Here is a 20,405-nt window from a genome sequence, read left to right as displayed (position 1 = left end):
GATTTAAAAGTTATAATATAGGTCAAAGGTTATGCCTAGAGATACTCTGTTCTATTCACACAATGAAATTCTCTTTGGCTAGGAAGACTTGCACATAGCAATTTTCTCATTTGGTTAAAGTTTGGTGGTACAAAATTTAAATTTGTGGCTAGCATTTCTTAGGTGACCTGATAGCCTAGTCTGATTCGAGATAACATTTTTCATCTGTCAGGAATGCTTTGATTGTGCATTCCTGCATGTTAGGGAGTTGGACTACATGGTCATAATAATAATAATAATAATAATAATAATAATAATAATAATAATAATAATAATAACAACAACAACATGCCCTGGCAGAATATGTAAAGCAAAGTGAAGAACCTGCTTTGATTGAAGTCAAAAATCAGAAACTCCTCAAAGCACAGCAGACAAAAAACCAGTACAAGAAAACCACACTACAAACTAGAGCTGACAGCTGGCACAACAAAACATTGCATGGGAAGTTCCTTGACAAAATTGAAGGAAAAGCTGATAAGGAGAAGACCTGGCTCTGGCTCACGAATGGGACCCTGAAGAAGGAGACAGAAGGCCTGATCCTTGCAGCCCAGGAGCAAGCCATCAGAACAAATGCAATTAAGGCCAAGATTGAAAAATCAGCTGATGACCCAAAGTGCAGACTCTGCAAAGAAACCGACGAAACCATTGATCATATCCTCAGCTGCTGTAAGAAAATTGCACAGACAGACTACAAACAGAGGCACAACTATGTGGCCCAAATGATTCATTGGAACTTATGCCTCAAGTACCACCTGCCAGCAGCAAAGAACTGGTGGGATCACAAACCTGCAAAGGTCATGGAAAATGAACACGCAAAGATACTGTGGGACTTCCGAATCCAGACTGACAAAGTTCTGGAACACAACACACCAGACATCACAGTTGTGGAAAAGAACAAGGTTTGGATCATTGATGTTGCCATCCCAGGTGACAGTCGCATTGATGAAAAACAACAGGAAAAACTCAGCCGCTACCAAGACCTCAAGATTGAACTTCAAAGACTCTGGCAGAAACCAGTGCAAGTGGTCCCGGTGGTGATGGGCACACTGGGTGCCGTGCCAAAAGATCTCAGCCAGCATTTGGAAACAATAGACATTGACAAAATTACGATCTGCCAACTGCAAAAGGCCACCCTACTGGGATCTGCACGCATCATCCGAAAATACATCACACAGTCCTAGACACTTGGGAAGTGTTCGACTTGTGATTTTGTGAAACAAAATCCAGCATAAACTATCTTGTTTGCTGTGTCATACAACGTCGTTGTGTCAATAATAATAATAATAATAATTTTATTTTTATACCCCGCCTCCACCTCCCCAGAGGGACTCGGGGTGGCTTACAGATATAAAACAAGCATACAATGGTATAAAATACAGAAAAACACACAAATAAAATTAAAAGGCATAAAATAAAATCACGATCATTGTAAAACACATGTTAAAACACTGCAATGAAATCATAAGATGAACTGGGCAAAGTGCATTGAGTGAAACTTGTAAACATGAAGGAAGTTAAGGTGCTATAAGATCATGGGGAGAACCTTAAACCGGTGTGAGCCCTGTGGCTATGACGAAGAGTTAACCAACAGATACAACCGGTCAGAAGTAACCGCTAGTATAAGGGTTTAATGTACAATGGGCGGTACTTAGCCTGTGTGAAGAGCCAGGTTTTCAGGCTCTTCCTGAACACTTCCAAGGTGGCAGCTTGCCTAATTTCCCTGGGGAGCCGGGGGGCCACCATGGAGAAGGCCCTCTCCCTCATCCCTTATAGTCTCTTCCAACTCTATAAGCCTATAGTTTGCTTCTGTTATAGAATCATAGAATCATAGAGTTGGAAGAGACTGCATGGGTCATGTAGTCCAACCCTCTGCTATGCAGGAAAAGCACATTCAAAGTACCTCTGACAGATGGTCATCTAGCCTCTGTTTAAAAGCCTCCAAAAAAGGAGCCTCCACTCCACTCCGAGGCAGAGAGCCTTTAGCACAGCAGTTCTCAACCTGTGGTTCACGACCACTTTGGGGGTCAAACGATATTTTCACAGGGGTCACCTAAGACTATCGGAAAACACATATTTCCAATGGTCTTAGGAACCAAGACACTGCCAACTTTTTCCCACCCCCTTCGCTTCCCAGAGGCCTCTTCTTCTTCTTCTTCTTCTTCTTCTTCTTCTTCTTCTTCTTCTTCTTCTTCGGAGGGAGGTGTTGAGGTCACTCAGCTCCCACTCCGCCCGCTCCACCATTTTAGGAAGAAGAGACAGGAGTGACAGAGGTAAGGTTTGCTTTAGAGGGAAGAGGAAGGAGGAGGAAGAGGTGGTGGTGGTGGAGGAGGAGGTGAGAAGGGAGAAGGTGAGAGAAGGGGACCCAGGGGAGTGCAGGTCTTAGTTTGGGGTGTAGTGGCCCCTTCATGGCCGAATCACAGGGAGAAAGAGAAGTAACAATGAAAATACATCCTGCATATCAGGAGCCCCGGTGGCGAAGTGCATTAAAGCACTGAGCTGGAGACTGAAAGGTCCCAGGTTCAAGCCCCGGGAGCGGCGTGAGTGGCCACTGTTAGCGCCAGCTCCTGCCAACCTAGCAGTTCGAAAACATGCCAATGTGAGTAGATCAATAGGTACCGCTCCGGCGGGAAGGTAACGGCGCTCCATGCAGTCAATGCCGGTCACATGACCTTGGAGGTGTCTATGGACAACGCTGGCTCTTTGGCTTAGAAAAGGAGATGAGCACCAACCCCCAGAGTCAGACGTGACTGGACTTAATGTCAGGGGAAAACCTTTACCTTTTATCAGATATTTACATTACAATTCATAAGGAGCCCCCGGTGGCCAAGGGGATAAAAGCCTCGTAACTTGAAGGTTGGGTTGCTGACCTGAAAGCTGCCAGGTTCGAATCCCACCCGGGGAGAGTGCGGATGAGCTCCCTCTATCAGCTCCAGCTCCATGCGGGGACATGAGAGAAGCCTCCCACAAGGATGGTAAAACATCAAAATATCCGGGCGTCCCCTGGGCAACGTCCTTGCAGACGGCCAATTCTCTCACTCCAGAAGCAACTCTGGTTGCTCGTGACACGAAAAAAAAAATTACAATTCATAACAGTAGCAAGATTACAGTTATGAAATAGCAACTAAAACAATTTTATGTTTGGTCGTCAGCACAACATGAGGAACTCTATTAAAGGGTCACGGCATTAGGAAGGTTGAGAAACACTGCTTTAGAGGATCTACTTTCTTGGGAAGGGAGAGAGTACAAGAGTTTCAGGATGTCTCTATGAAAATTGATTTTCTTTTCTTTCCCACAAATGTATAGACTGAAAGAAGAAGGACAATAAACAACAACACAGAAGACAGGCTCAATGTCCAATGTGCTATGTAGACAGATAGGTGAAAAATACAGTTGTTCCCTCAGGCCAAGATTATGCCTAAGGTCTGGTGTTGTTTTCCAGGAAAAGCTGTGTGCATCATTGATCTAATGCTGCGTCTAAACTGACTCTAACAATTCCTTGCTTCGGCGGAGTTGCCTGCAACTTAAATTGTATTAATTAACCAGTAATTACATGTTCAATAGCCTAAAGTTATAGAGGAAAAATGTTGCCCATATGCTAATCATGATAGAAATGTTTCAAAGATAATGTTTTAAAGTGTTCATGCTGTGGAATGAGGCTTAAGTTCAGTTATATATACATGGACTTGGACATTGCCCTATAACAGATTGAAACAGAGGGCTTTTAATAATTAGGCAAAATGCCTCATTATAAATAATCTTCTGAAAATGACATTTTCAGAAGATAGTTGATCATAGAAGATTTATTGGCAGTTTCATGCAACATCTAGCACTTTCTTACACTATTTTTTAATTTCTGTTCCTCATTGATTTACCATCTTTAGTCCCCTGATAGTTGCATCCCTTAGTTCCACAGTGTGATACGGTGAAAACTGCAAAAGCAAACTAGATCAAACTGTACAAATATATGGATACAACATTCAATGAAATATGGGTGATAAATTTCATTCCCTCCAAAATAGACTCCGCACTATGTACAATACTGAAGATGACTTCTGCAACAAGGGATTTGATTATTATGGATATGTTAAAAACACTTGCAAGGACTTTAGGCAGGGGGTGTGGTAGGCCCCTTCCACATTTTCTGCTTTGAACTGGGGTATATTTATTTATTTATTTATTATTTACTACATTTATATCCCGCTCTTCTCACCCCGAAGGGGACTCAGAGCGGCTTACAAATCAAATGAACATACAATATATTATTAGCATAGCACAATATAAGCATTAAATTACTATATTGTACTGTATCATTATATGGTAATGTTATTAGTAATATTACATTTAATATATAATATATAATTAATATTATTATATTGTATTATTAGTATAATAATAATAATAATAATAATAATATGTCTGGAACACAACACACCAGATATCACAGTTGTGGAAAGGAAAAAGGTTTGGATCATTGATGTTGCCATCCCAGGTGACAGTCGCATTGACGAAAAACAACAGGAAAAACTCAGCCGCTATCAGGATCTCAAGATTGAACTTCAAAGAGTCTGGCAGAAACCAGTGCAGGTGGTCCCAGTGGTGATGAGTACACTGGGTGCTGTGCCAAAAGATCTCAGCCGACATTTGGAAACAATAGACATTGACAAAATTATGATCTGCCAACTGCAAAAGGCCACCCTATTGGGATCTGCACACATCATCTGAAAATACATCACACAGTCCTAGACACTTGGGAAGTGTTCGACTTGTGATTTTGTGATACGAAATCCAGCATATCTATCTTGTTTGCTGTGTTTATAATAAAATAATAATAATAATAATAATAATAATAATAATAATAATAATAAACTTTATTTATACCCCGCCACCATCTCCGCGTGGTGACTCGGGGCGGCTTACATGGGGCAATGGCCCAAACAACATAAGGACAAAATATAAACAACATAATACAAATCACAATATAAAAAAAGATAAAACAGTAATATAATATATCAATTAAAACAACAATACAGGATAAAAAATTACATTTAAAACACATAAATTGTAAGACCGTGATAAATACAGGATAGATTATTAAAAACCCTCAGGGGTTTAATATTGTATTCCATTATAATATTATTATCAATATTATATGTATATACAATATATTATATATATTATATATGGTAGTGTGTACTCAGATAACCCAGTTCAAAGCAGATATTGTGGGATTTTCTGCTGTGATATTCTGGGTTATATCACTGTGTGGAAGGGTTTGTTGTTAACTACCATGAATTTCAAGCAGAGAAAATGAACTCTAATAATACATCATTTTGCTATTGGCAACTAATTTATCTGGCCTTGGCACTTTGGCTGTGGTACAGTGGGGTTGATTTTTGTGTTTCTCAAAACAGCTGCTTTAAGTTTCCTTGTGGAGAGAAAAAGCAGGGTATAAATAAACGTAAATATAATGATAATAATAATTCCACAAAAGTACTGAGCAGGTACCTTGACCTTGTTTCAAACTGAGGTTGCTGAAGTCTGGGGGCAACATATGGATTGATGGTGGTACCTAAACCTGGGGTGAAACACATTTGATGAACAAGTCATTCATATTTAAGTCATTATGGAGAGTACTAGTCATGATACAATTATAGCCAAAGCTTTGGTAAGATGAGTGCACCAATCAGGGGTCCCCAAACTAAGGCCTGGGGGCCGGATGCGGCCCTCCAAGGTCATTTACCTGGCCCCCGCCCTCAGTTTTAAAATATAATATTTTTATATCATTTTAAATAATATAATATAGTGTACAGTAGAGTCTCACTTATCCAAGCCTCGCTTATCCAAGCCTCTGGATAATCCAAGCCATTTTTGTAGTCAATGTTTTCAATATATCGTGATATTTTGGTGCTAAATTCATAAATACAGTAATCACAACATAACATTACTGCGTATTGAACTACTTTTTCTGTCAAATTTGTTGTAAAACATGATGTTTTGGTGCTTAATTTGTAAAATCATAACCTAATTTGATGTTTAATAGGCTTTTCCTTAATCACTCCTTATTATCAAAGTTATTCGCTTATCCAAGCTTCTGCCGGCCCGTTTAGCTTGGATAAGTGAGACTCTACTGTACATACATATAATATTGATAATAATATAATGTTATACAATATAATACTAATAATACCATATAATAATATTAATTATATGATATATATTACATATAATATTACAGTATAGTTCAATATAGTAATATATAATGCTAATATTGTGCTATGCTAATAATATAATATATTGTATGTGCATACAGCTTCTCTGAGTCCCCTTCGGGGTGAGAAGGGCGGGATATAAATGTAATAAATAAATTTAGTAAATTAATAAACAAATAATTTTAGACTTAGGCTCGCCCAAAGTCTGAAATGACTTGAAGGCGCACAACAACAACAACAACAATCCTAATTATCTTGACTATCTCATTGGCCAAAAGCAGGCCCACACTTCCCATTGAAATCTTGATAGGTTTATGCTGGTTACAATTGTTTTCATTTTTAAATATTGTATTGTACTTTCATTGTTGTTGTTTTGCACTACAAATAAGACATGTGCAGTGTGCATAGGAATGAAGGATTGTGGACCGGCCCTCTGCTTTAAAAGTTTGAGGACCCCTGCTATAAGTAGCTGGAAATAAAAGTTGTTGTGCACAACAAGTCACAGCAAGTGAAAAGATTGCCTGAGTGGCTTTGACAGTAAAATAAGTTATTCACCATCCTGGCAAAAATGAAAATTGAACAGTACAGTCAGCCTTCATAACCTAGATAACACCTCTCTAGAATTTGAACCTACAAAACCAACAGGCCAGATAAGCAGTTATCAAATAAATAATTTTTAAGATCTGCCACATGCTTTTTCTGTGACTTAGTGAGATCCACAGAAGACCACTTAGCACTTCTTGAGAGAGACTAAAAAAATCTTTAAAATGCCAAAGTTTCTGCCATGAGTCAGATTCAAACCAAGGTTGCTGCTGTCAGAGTGCAGAATATGAATCACTTTCCAATCATATCTAACACAATGCTGCTTTGCAGGAAAAGCCATTCATCTAGGAGAATGTCAGGTCCTTCCTATTAGGATGGACCAAATCATGGGGATTTGGTCAGAGCATGTGTGGATCAGAGAGAAAAAAGAAGAGACATTGGCTTTGAACAGCTGAACCAAAATCAAGACAGGTAACTGATGTGTTGCTATGGAGAGAGCTTTTCTTGGCAGGATATTCCTCTGAGAAACACGATCAAATATGTCTATTGCATAGTTTAATAAGGGAAGGAAGGTCTGAATTAATTCCCGTCCTAACAAAAAGAGCCTTTTAAAGCTACAGGCAGCATCCTGAACTGGTCCAGAATTTGAATAATGGCACGGAAAATTATTTTGGGCAATTAAAATCTCCAACATCCTTTTGAACACAATGGCTGGATAATTTAAGGAGCTGTAGTCCCAAAACAAACAGAAGCAAACAAGCAAAACAGAGCCAATTGCTCCCTTAGCAAGAATCATGTCACTAGACTAGCAAGCCAGACAGGGAGCTATTTCTGACTGAAACATTCAGGTCATGCTTACTGAAAATGCCTTGCTGCTAAGTCTCTCTGGCAAAAGGGGAGTCCGGTTGCTAAAATATAAGTTGGTTGTATCTTCTGCCAATGAGTGGTTGAGATTCTTACTGTTGCTAAGCTGGGCAAAGCAATTGTCAAAATATAAAAACAAACGTTAAGTTTGACACATAATGGTGCCTTAGGAGCTAATCACTTTGGCTGAAACGTATTTTTGGAGGGTTCAAAAGAGCTCATTGGGGGTTTCTTCAACTCCCCAAGGTGGAAAATGAAAGTTTTGAGTACATGTCATGACTCAGATTTGAACTGAGGTTGCTGCGGCCACAACGCAAAGTACTAACCACTATACGATCACGGCTGGTCTCATGCTGCCAGTCTCTCAGTCACCCTTTCTCCCAAGACAAGACATGTCTTTTGCAGTAATGTGAATCAAATATAAACCTTTTGGGATGTAATCAGAGCCTGTGGTCTCTTAAAGGTAAAGGTAAAGTTTAACATTTTCTCCTGAGTTTTCCCCTTAAGTCTAGTTGTGTCTGACTCTGGGGATTGGTGCTCATCTCCATTTCTAAGACAAAGAGCCGACGTTGTCCGTAGACACCTCCAAGGTCATGTGGCTGGCATGACTGCATGGAACGCCGTTTCCTTCCTGCCGAAGTGGTACCTATTGATATACTCACATTTGCATGTTTTCGAACTGCTAGGTTGGCAGAAGCTGGAACTAACAGCGGGAGCTCACCCTGCTCCCCGGATTTGAACCGCTGACCTTTTGGTCAGCAAGTTCAGCAGCTCAGCGGTTTAGTCTCTTATTAAAGTTACAGATCCCAGGATTCCATAGCATTAAAGTGATAAACTGCATTCATTCTACAATAGATCCAGCCTTAAGAGTTGCAAGGGACCACAAGGGCCATCTAGTCCAACCCCTTGCCAAGCAGGGATACACAAAAACTCTTCTGAAGGATGCCCATCAAACTTCTGTTTAAATACTTCCAGTGATGGCAAATACAACCTGCTCAGACAGTCTATTCCAGTGATTCCCAAAGTGAGCGCTACTGCCCCCTGGTGGGCGCTGTAGTGATTCAGGGGGGCGGTGATGCCACCTATTAGGACACAGGGGCGGGGCCAGGGGAGGGGTGGGGCCTCTTCCCAAGTGCTGGAGACAGGGCTGAGCACCTGAGGCGCCTGTTAGGACACAGGGGGTGGAGCTAGAGGAGTGGGCGTGGCTTCTTCCTAAGAGTCCAAGACAGGGCTGAGTATATCTATACCTCTCCTGAGGTGCTTGTTGGGACACAGAGGGCGGAGCTAGGGAAGGGGGCAGGGCCTCCTTCCAAGAGCCCGAAACAGGGCTAAGCCTCTGTATACCTCCCCTGAGGTGCTTGTTAGAACATGGGGGCGGATTATAGAGGTTCAGCTCCATCAGGCACTTGGGAAGAGGCCCCACCCCTCCTCTAGCCCCGCCCTGTGTCCTGGCAGGTGCCGCAGGACAGGGATAGAAGCTCAGCCCTGCTTCAGAGCTCATAACTCCGCCCATGTTAGTCCTGGTCACCAATTTGTGGCCCCTCCCACCTCCCCTCCCCCTCCCAGCCCTGCATCTTGGACCAGGGGAGAGGCTCAGCCCCGCCCACCCCTCTAAGCCACACCTCCCTTTCCAGGATCACTGAGTAATATTTTTTTCTGGAAAGGGGGTAGTAGGCCAAATAAGTTTGGGAACCACTGGTCTATTCCATCGTTCTTCCCAATGTTTAGCTGGAATCTCCTTTCTTGTCATTTGAATCCATTGGTGAATGTTCTATAATAATAATAATAATAATTTTATTCTTATATCCCGCCCCATCTCCCCGGAGGGACTCGGGGCGGCTTACATGGGGCCATGCCCAGACACGACAGCACAAATCAGATAAAACATTAAACCGAGCAGTAAAACTTCAACATGATTAAAAACAGTCATAAAAGTCAATATACACAATAATATTAAAATCCCGATTTGGGTCAAAAGATCCAGGCCAAGGTGCAAAGCAATATCAAGTTATCAGGGAGGGATAATTATACAGCAGGTGTAATACTTAAAGTGCTGAATGAATCCTAAAAACAATCCAGAGGGTCTACTGCTTAATAGGTAAATAACATGATCCCACAAGGGTCAGTCTCTGGAGAAGCAGGTAACAAGCTTGTTTCACCTTTTACATGAAAACTCTTCAGTGAGTCTTTCCTCCACTATTGATATCTATCATGCCTGTTCTCTGTCTTTGCCATGCTAGACTAATAATAATAATAATAATAATAATAATAATAATAATAATAATAATAATAACAACTTTATTTTTATACCCCGCCCCATCTCCCCGAAGGGACTCAGGGCGGCTTACATGGGGTCTAGCCCAATAAGACAATTAATATCAATAGCACGACTATAAAACAATTATACCAGTAAAACATCAATAGCAATAAAATAATCGTTAAAATCAGCAAAAAGCATACAAAAAACATACAATATTAAAACAGGAGAGTAATTCATAAAATTCATATGCAGCTGCTTAAGTCATTCCTCATAAGGCTTGTTTTGTAGACCTTTGATCATCTTAGTCACACTTTTCTAAACATGTTCCAGCTTGCCAATATCCTTCTTGGCATGTGGAGCCCAGAATGGGACACAATATTCCAGGTGAGGTCTAACTAGAGCGAAATATACTGGTACTATTACTTCCTTCAATTATAATACTATACTCCTGTGCATATAGCCCAGAACTGGATTGGCATTTTTCACTACTCCACCACACTGTTGACTCAAGTTTAGTTTGTAATTTACTAAGACTCCTAGATCCTTTTCACATGTAAAGGGATCATTTTGAACCGAAAGTAAGAAATTAAAACAGCAGTAGTGCTGTAAATTGGGTTGTGAGGTTTTGCAGGACCACAAATTGATAAATTGGGCAAATGATGAGAGGTACGATATTGCGGGTGTTCAATGCAGCATGTCTCTGCTATCAGTGATGAGACTGTAGTGGAATAGAAGGTTTATGTGATTTAGTCCTGACTCTTCACCTACTTTGAGTGTTTGATTTTCTGATTTTCATTTGGTTCCTCTTTGGAGGTTATTCATTTGTATTCCTCTTTGGAAGTTCCCTCTTTTCCCTTTCTTACACATTTCGCTTTCAACTCTCAGCTCATTTGAAAGTTCTTTGTACATCTACCTTGATTCCCTCAGACATCTCCAGCTGTTTTTCATTCTTGAAAATGAGATGGTGCCTTCAGTTTCTCACCTTATAGAACTCTTACGTATCATGAACTCCCTTCTCCTTGAGAATTTCAGACCATGGGATTTCACCCTGTATTTTCTTAAGCTTACTAAAACCAGCTTTTGAAAGTCTAGAGTGAGTGTCTAACTATGTTTAGCTTCCCCTATTCTCTATATTGCAAATCCCAAGAGGGTATGGTCACTCCCACCTAAGGATCCCTCTATTTCCACCATATTGATAGTTCATTTCAGTGGTGCCTAGGCTGCTAATCCTTTTGGCCCTAGCAGTGTGGCTTCAGGTGTGTTTCACTAACAGCTTTTTTAGGTGTTCCTGTGATGGGAAAAGACATCTATAAAAGTAAATGTCCCTGTCATACTGAGGAACAAAGGAGAAAGAACACAATTTGCCTTGTGATCACAGACAATATAACATGTTGATCTTCTCTGAATTCAGGAGGGTGGATTTAGTCAATTCTGATGAGATGGGCAAGATGGTCAGCTCATTAAAACCTGAATAGAGCCTATGAGAAGGCAAGCTGACTAGTGCCCCTTCCATACAGCTGAATAAAATCACACATTTTCTGCTTTGAACTGGAATATCTTCTTAGGTGATCACTTGTTCGAATATTATTGTCTTCCAGGTGTAGTGTCCTGAAAATGGATACGTAGGTGACTGTAGAGCCCAAACATTCTTGACCTGCATGTTTTTCCACAGTGAGGACATCAGTTTCCATATGGAAGGAGATCCTGATCGGGGTTGGCTTGATGTGCCTTCCTCTTGGTACGTTGCTCTTTTTTGCCCTCCATTTGTGCCTCTTAAATTTCCACAGCACTGCAGGTCACAGCTGACCTACAGCTAGAGTGCTCAACGGCCAGGGCTTCCCAGTTCTCGGTGTCTATGCCACAGTTTTTAAGGTTAGCATTAAGACCATCTTTAAATCTCTTTTCCTGTCCACCAACATTCGGTTTTCCATTCTTGAGTTGTGAGTATAGTAACTGCTTTGAGAGATGGTGATTGAGCATTTGGAAAACGTGGCTAGTCCAGTGGAGTTGATGGCATAGGAGCATCACTTCAGTGTTGGTGGTCTTTGCTTCTTCCAGCACACTGACATTTGTCCACCTGTCTTCCCAAGACAATTGCAAGATTCTTCGGAGGCAACACTGATGGAATTGTTCCAGGAGTTGAGTGTGACATCTGTAGACAGTCCACGTTTCATAAGTTTATAGCAGGCTTAGGAGGACAATAGCTTTACCTTGGTGTCCCTACAGATGTCCTGATCCTCAAACACTCTCTGCTTCATTCGGAGAAATGCTGCACTTGCAGAGCTCAGATGGCGTGTCAATGTTGACTTGTGGAGGGATGGCTGCCAAGGTAGCGGAAATGGTCAGCATTTTCTAATGTTACACCATTAAGCTGTATTTTCTGGCATTTCAAAGATATTGGCTGGTGACTGCTGGAAGAGAACTTTGCTTTTCTCGATGTTCAGTGAGAGGCTGAGCTTCTCGTATGCTTCTGCAAAGGTGTTTAGAGTGGCTTGTAGATCTTCTTCTGAATGCGCACAGGCTACAGAACTGGAATATATTGCAGAATGGACTCAGATAACCCAGTTCAAATCAGATATTGTGGGATCATTTGCCTTGATATTCTGGGTTATATGGCTGTGAAGAAAGGCCCTCAGATAACCCATTTCAAAGCAGATAACCCAGTGGGATGTTCTGCCTCGATATTCTGGGTTATATGGTTGTGTGGAAGGGCCCACAGATAACCCAGTTCAAAGCAGATAACCCAGTCGATTTTTTGCCTTGATATTCTGGGTTATATGGCTGTGTGGAAGGGCCCACAAGCCCCTTCCACACAGCTGAATAAAATCCCACATTATCTGCTTTGAACTGGAATGTATGGTAGTGTGGACTCAGATAACCCAGTTCAAAGCAGATATTATGGGATTTTCTGCCTTGATATTCTGGGTTATATGACTGTGTGGAAGGGCCCTCGGATAATCCAATTCAAAGCAGATATTGTGGGATTTTCTGCCTCAACATTCTGGGCTATATGGGTGTATGGAAGGGTCCTTAGTGAAACTGATGTCTTCTGCTTCTAACAGTAATATGACATCAGGGGGTGAGATTCTCTTCCTCTCTCCACTATTCCCCCTCCTGCTTGCTATTCCCAAACTGGTTTGTTTCCTTTTATTTTATGTGTATCTCTGACTTTGTTTGCTTTTATGCTGAAATTCTAGCTGTGCAATTGCACTTAAATTAAAAATATTAATAAAAGAAAGGAATAGTTGTTGGGTAGGAAGGCAGGGTTACAAAAGTATGGTTGCAGGTCCACAGACTGGTTAATCAGCACAATTGTGTTATTTAAAAGAGACGTGATATTAAAGGTGCTCCGTGCAGTATCAACAATAATATGACTATCATGTAATAGCAGGTTCATGCGACAAAGTTTTTGCTGTTGAGCCTTCCTGACTGCAATCAGTATGAAAGACTAATGAATCACATTGCTCCTGTCTTTTGGCAGTAATCAGGCCAGGTATACACTGTGAGGCACCATGGCTAAGTTGGCTAAAGCGCCTGTCTAGTAAACAGGAGATCCTGGGTTCAACTCCCAGTGGTGCCTTGACAACTAATCTATTTTTATTTTTGGCCCTTTCAGTATAGAAGTTACTGAACAGGCCATGCAGAGAGCAGTTTGTCATACGTTGAAACAGAAAAAGAAATTTATGTTTCTTTTGTGTGCGCGTGCTTGTATCCTTCAATATTTGAACTGAGGCTCCTTCCACACAGCTGTATAAAATCCACATTGAACTGGATTATATAGCAGTGTGGACTCAGATAACCCAGTTCAAAGCAGATATTGTGGATTATGTGCCTTGATATTCTGGGTTATATGGCTGTATGGAAGGGTACTAAGTTTGCCGGGACCACAATGCAAAATACTGAACACTCATAACTATAACCAGGTATATGTATCTTTGCTCCTGCCAGTCTGGGGATTATAGGAAGTATTCTTCGTCATCACAGCTCAACTGACAAAAGAGTTTTCTAGGCTTCTTTAGATAAGGAATAGTAAAACTACACATCCCACTTCCAGTGCCCAATTAAATAAAAGGCAGGAAGGCCAGCTTGTCAGAGTTTGAACCTGGGACCTTTCGTACCCAAAACAAGAATCATAGCTCTATACCAGCAAACAAGGCAAGAAGAACATCTGCATGTACACCAGTTATGCCATTAAAGATGTAAAGAATGGTCTCAATTTCTTTTACTCTCAATGAGAAAGTGTGCCTCAGTGTAAAAGAAAAAAAAGTTGCAGTATTATTTTTTGTATGTCATGATCTTTTGTGAAAAAATAACTGATCAGTAAGGATGAAGAAGGTCTGCACATTCTAGCCTCTTGATACCATAGTGTTTTTCTCCCCTAACTGAACAGAGATGAATCATTTCCTCACTAAAGAGCCAGACTTTTGCAAGTCCTTGAGACATCCAAAACATACGGAGATAAAGCAGTTATTTAGAGCTATACTGGGTTACTTCAAGAATGGTTCCTATGAATAAATGAAGAATACATAAGTAAACGGAGAAGGCATAAACTGTGAAGCACAATGGCTAAGATGGCTAAAGCAGCTGTCTAGTAAACAGGAGATCCTGGGTTCAATTCCAAGTGGTGCCTTCAGAAGGAACCCTTTTGGCTCCATGGATATGGCTCGGTATTGTTGCCAGAGGTTTTTTTGTGACTCTGTCTCATAGAGGAAAAAAAAATAGAAGAGTGAGCAGCTTGTGCCGTGACTCGGATTCGAACCGAGGTTGCTGCAGCCCCAAGGCAGAGTATTAACCACTATACTACCACGGCTTTTGCAGGAGATCCTGAGTCTCCCAAGGGCAATGCAGGTGTCTTCAAGATAAGCTTTATCTGAGGACTCAACCAAAATAACTAGAGCAGAGGCAGGAGATAGAACAGAGGGAAGCCAAGATATCGTGAAGCCAAACCAACTTCTTTGTTCTCTAGGCAGCTGGCATTGGTGAAATGGTAACCAGAGTAATGTTGTCAGAAAATCGGATAAGATCACCTAGACAGTCTAGTGCCAGTTTGAAAGCTTGCTCAATGTCAGCATGGAAAGCCAAACAAATAAGCAAAGAAACAATGAATTGTTTTTGCCATCCTTCCATATAAAAAGGGATATCCAAGGGAGGTGTTTTGACTAGGCAAAAGACTCTTATCCCCTGGCTTCTGAGAATGCAGACCACTTGGAAGTCCCATGTGAACAATTTGTACAATGCTTAGCAAATAACATTGGATTATGATGCTATTATTCACACACGTCTAGTAGATATAACATTGACCTGTATGCCTACTGAGCATGGATACTACTCATTTTCTACAGCAGTGGTGCTCAACCTGTGGGTCCCCAGGTGTTTTGACCTAAAACTCCCCAGAAATCCCAGGCAGTTTACCAGCTGTTAGGATTTCTGGAAGTTGAAGGCCAAAACATCTGGGGACCCACAAGTTGAGAACCACTGAACTGGATAGGATGAAGGCTACCACATCAATTCATCCTTTCCCTTTCTGCCAAATGTCCCACATTTTGAGATCTGTTCTTCTCTTTATCCTACCACCCTTCTACATAAGCCTGATGAGACACAGTATAGGACCTTCTCTGCTCCTACACTGTAGGGGCCCTTCCACACAGCCCTATATCCCAGACTATCAAGGCAGAAAATCCGACAATATCTACTTTGAACTGGGTGATCTGAGTCCACACTCAGATAATATGTGATTTTCTGCCTTAATATTCTGGCATATAGGTCTATGTGGAAGGGCCCTAGATCTCCCTCACTAAGGAGGCTAGACTGCCCCTCTCCTGGCCTTCTACCAACAGAAAAAGAACTTTTTATTTCCACAAGCAAAGGCCTTTTCATTTCCAGCATGTGACTTTTGGGAAATAACCGCTTCTAAAGGGCTTTTAACAGTACACAGCATTGTCCTTTAAAACTGTGTTTTTAATTTTTCTACTGTTATGTTAAATTCTTTTAAATATTATCGCAGTTTAATTGCACCCCTGAATGTCTTGCAAAAGGAAATTAGGTGTCTTCCAATTGAGAGAGAAATCAAAATCTAAAGATAAAGCTAATCTTTCTTCTTTAGATAGATTGCCTGCAGTTTGAACCTAACATTTCATCTCCTTGAGACAAGATCATACCACTAGACTAGCAATCCAGACAGGCAATTTCTTTCTGGCTTTATGCCACCTCTGCTGCTTACTGCGGAGCAATATGTTGCACTTATTGCTAAATACACTACTTTCTAATGTATTCCAACAGTATGGGATGCTGTGGGAAAGGTGGCTAAAGCACCGTTACAGTAAAGAGAAGATGCTAAGTTCAAGTCCCAGTGGTGACTTGATAAATAACCCTTTTTAGTTCAGTTATTAAATGCATAGTAAAATAGTGTCCTTTATATAAAAGTAGCTGTGCTATGGCAAAGTATGGTGGTATGGGAAATAAAGTATTGAGGAATTGGTGGTAGTTAAGGTAAAGGCTAAAGGTTTTCCCCTGGCATTAACTGCAGTTGTGTCTGACTCTGGTGGTTGGTGCTCATCTCCATTTCTAAGCAGAAGAGTTGGCGTTGTCCGTAGACTCCTCCAAGGTCATGTGGGATGACTGCATAGAGCGACGTTACCTTCCCACCGGAGCAGTACCTATTGATGCACTCACATTTGCATGTTTTCGAACTTCTGGGTTGGCAGAAGCTGGGGCTAACAGTGGGGGCTCTCTCCGCTCCCCCAATTCAAACCTGTGACCTTTCGGTCCAGAAGTTTAGCAGCTCAGCGCTTTAACACGCTGTGCCATCAGGGGATATTATTTCCTAAAGGTTGTGAATATACAATATTTCTGATTGTTTTTTTTTTTGGTCTGTTGGAGGCAAGTATGAATGCTGCAATTAGGCAAAATGATTAGCTGTGATGCCTTATGGGCCTTGTAGTCCTGTTCCTAATGCCATCGAGGCTGATGAAGACGAAAACATGGGGTTTTCGCCGGTTCAATAAGAGCCGGAGTCTTTTCACGTGCCGGATGTTGATGTTTGTACCCAAGAATTCAGTAAAACAGACCTTGGACATTCCTCGCCTCCGTTCCCTAGGAGAGAATCCTATTGTGCTGACAGAGGAGTGAGGGAACAGAATCACAGGAGTTTACGGATTGCAGCCAAACAACAGGCTGATTAGACCTGCTTCCCTTGGGAAATTCTAAGGAGTCTTGCATCTGGACAAAGTTGGGTTTCGCTTCCCGTTCTCTAGGGAAAGAGGTTGTTGGCGGGAAAATGAGACCCAATATAGGTGCCTGATGCGGGAGAATCTTTGCGGAGTCAACAGAGCTGCTTCAGGAGTGAGATCGTGTGTGGACTTCATAACCCCAGTTCCTTGCTTCCCGGATCAAGAATTCAAGTACTGCCTTGCCTTGTTGTTAACCACGGACCTTGTTCCAAGATTCACTGTTTGCCTTGTTCCTAGTCACGGACCTTGTTCCAAGATTCACTGTTTGCCTTGTTCCTAGTCACGGACCTTGTTAAAGAATCAAGATTAATTCCAGCCTTGTTGTCAAGCTTCCTTGGACTCCTAAGACTCTGGCATTTCCCCACACTATTGCTTGGCAATAGTGTGTGTTTCGGTATTGGATTTAAACTTTGAACTCTAATATCATTTATTGGACAATGCATTTTTGGACTATTTTTGACCTCATTTGAAAGATCTGCTTCTGAACTATATTCTTCACTTGTTTTTATTACTTTTATACATTTCCTTAATAAAGATATTAGATAGAGATTGGCCTCCGTGTATGGTTCTTGGTGCCCTGGTGCCAGGGGTCTGACATTAGCATGTAATAGCCTTGCAGCTTTAAAGCCTGGCTGCTTCCTCCCTGAGTGATTTTTTTGTTGGGAGGTGTTAGCTGGCCATGATTGTTTCCTGTCTGAAATTCCATTGTTTTCAGAGTGGTGTTGTTTGCGATATTTTATGTGCTTCTATTGTCTGTGGCCCTGAGAAAACAGAGGATTTGCCAGAGTTTGGTGATGAGAATACTTTGTTGGGAGGTGTTAGCTGGCCCTGATTGTTTCCTGTGTGGAATTCCTCTGTTTTCAGAGTGTTTTTCTTTATTTAGTGTTCTGATTTTAGAGATTGTATTGTTCTGTTTTATTATACCACAGTAATTTTTATATATTGTGATTTTAGTGTTTTTGAATACTTGGAGCCAGATTGTATTCATTTTCATGGTTTACAGCAACACAATAATAATATTATTAATAATAGGAATGATGACTTTGGTGATGCACACTGCTTCACTCCCTTCTGGAAGAATCCTTTCTTGGGAGGTGTTAGCTGGCTCTGATTGTTCCTTTGTGGAATTCCCAATTTCCCTGCTTTCAGAGTGTTGCCCTGAGGCCCTGAGGTTGTGAGTGTGACTTGCCCAAGGTTACCCAGTGTGTTTCCATAGCCAAGCAGGGATTTGAATCCAGGTTTCCAGAATCATAATCCAATGCTCAAACGACTACACCATGCTGACTCTCAAATGCAAAGATAGTTTACATTTAATTAATTTGCTTGCAGGAAGAGACAGAAAATGACATGATCTTGCTCTTCCTTGTTCACACAGGCAAAAGCAATGTGATGCATCCTCTCCTAGCTTGTGTGTTCTTTGTCATTATAACCTTTGTCCTGGTTTTCATCAGGATTTGTGATTCCACTGTAACTGCCTTGGTTCTATCCTATGGAATCCTGGGATTTTGCAGTTTAGGCAAAGGAATTTTGCTAAGATGATGTGTTTCTGAAATTACTTTTACTGTCTGACCATCATTCATAAGCATCCAGCTGTATGCACATAAGGATTAGATATTGGGTAGTACATGCAGATGTTTGAGTGGGAGGTAACAGAATACAAATTTTAGTAGGTCTAGTGCGGATCTCCTCCACAAATTTAGCCTTAGATGGAGTTGACTCTGTATAGCACTCTCAGATACAAAGATCTCAATACTGTTTAATTTCTACAGAATTATTACTTGTTTATCACTAGCCCAGAGTTGAGGGAGAAAGGCATGGGATTTTAAATATTTGCTTTTTCCACACTTATATTGTAATGCTTCGATTGCCATTTCAGGAGTTGGTCAAGTTCTTGAGAGCCAGCTTTCTTTATTGCTTTTTTGTTTTACAGTTGGAGGGTTTAAAGGTTTTGCTAAAATTAAAATTGTCTGCATGTACACAAAATAGCATAAAATCAATTGTTATTTAAAATTACTTCTTCATAGCATCCAATTAGACAAGTTTTCCCAATTGATGTTTAACATATAAAATCTTTCATTCAAACCTAATTATTAATACATTGCTCAGTGTATCAGTGAACCCAAATATTATCCAAATTGACTTTAACTAATAGAACATTTACCGTTGATCTTGAATGAAATGAAACTCTATGGGTGCATCTAGATCAGGGGTGAGGAACGTCAGATGAAATGATCTCTGGCCCTTGGTCTCCCACCCAAATACTTATCAAGTACTGACTCAGATCTGATACCTTTAACAATCCATGCAAAAATGGAATATTACATGCCCTCCTTTTTTTTGTTTTGTTTTTTGTTTTGCTCTTTTTGGGGTTAGATTGCCAGAAGTGCTGCATTGCTTTACACGATCCCGGGTCGTGATTTGTGTGGATCCTTTTTGCTTGGTTTGTTGTGGTTGCAGGGCTGACATGGTGATGAAGGTGGACTGTTGAATTGGCAGTAGTGCAGGAGGTGGGAGGCAGGTCATGATTTTTGAACTAGGTCTTTTCCTTCTTGCTTCTTCTAAGTGAATAATAGGGTTCCAATTACTATACCTCTAAGGTGTTTACCCTACAATTTGGGCTGTTTCTGCCCTTGCAAATTCGGCATGAATTTCCCAGTAGAGTATAATACATGGGACATATAAGGCATACAAAATCATTTGGTCTGCCCTGACAAGGGGAAAGATGCCTGACATACTCCACCCATTTAACCTGTCTCCTATTGTTCCTCCAAGCCACCACATGGTTTATTTTGTGGACGGGGCCGGGTGCTGCTAGTGCTTACTATTCAGATCCAAGCCACTTCCAGGTTCTTCCCCTTCCACAGGCACATTCTGCTTCTTACGCTCATCTTTGCTGGCTGAAGCTAGTGTTTGTGATACAGGTAGCTGCCCAAGCCATGCAGTCTTTGGAACCTTCATTTGATTTCAGTATATAATGTTATAAACTATAATAATATAATAATATAAATATATTATTTATTTGTAATAAAAATGAATGAATAAAGGTATGGCCAGCCCCTGATGGCACAGCGGGTTAAACCACTGAGCTGCTGAACTTGTTGACCGAAAGGTTGGCGGTTTGAATCCGGGGGGCAGGGTGAGCTCCTGCTGTTAGCCCCTGCTTCTGCCAACCTAGCAGTTCAAAAACATACAAATGTGAGTAGATCAATAGGTACCACTTCAATGGCACTCCATGCAGTCATGCCGGCCACATGTCCTTGA

General features: G+C 41.1%; 1 non-coding gene across 1 annotated transcript; it reads left to right on the top strand.

The window, feature by feature from the left end:
• Nucleotides 1-13,421: 13,421 nt before the first annotated feature.
• trnat-agu (transfer RNA threonine (anticodon AGU)) lies at nucleotides 13,422-13,495 on the top strand. The gene has a single exon. It is a non-coding gene; the product is annotated as a tRNA-Thr (tRNA).
• Nucleotides 13,496-20,405: the final 6,910 nt, after the last annotated feature.

The sequence above is a fragment of the Anolis carolinensis genome, chromosome 3, assembly GCF_035594765.1.
Source record: "Anolis carolinensis isolate JA03-04 chromosome 3, rAnoCar3.1.pri, whole genome shotgun sequence".
In the NCBI taxonomy this organism is placed as follows: Eukaryota; Metazoa; Chordata; class Lepidosauria; order Squamata; family Dactyloidae; genus Anolis; species Anolis carolinensis.
This window is presented reverse-complemented; position numbering and strand designations above follow the sequence as displayed.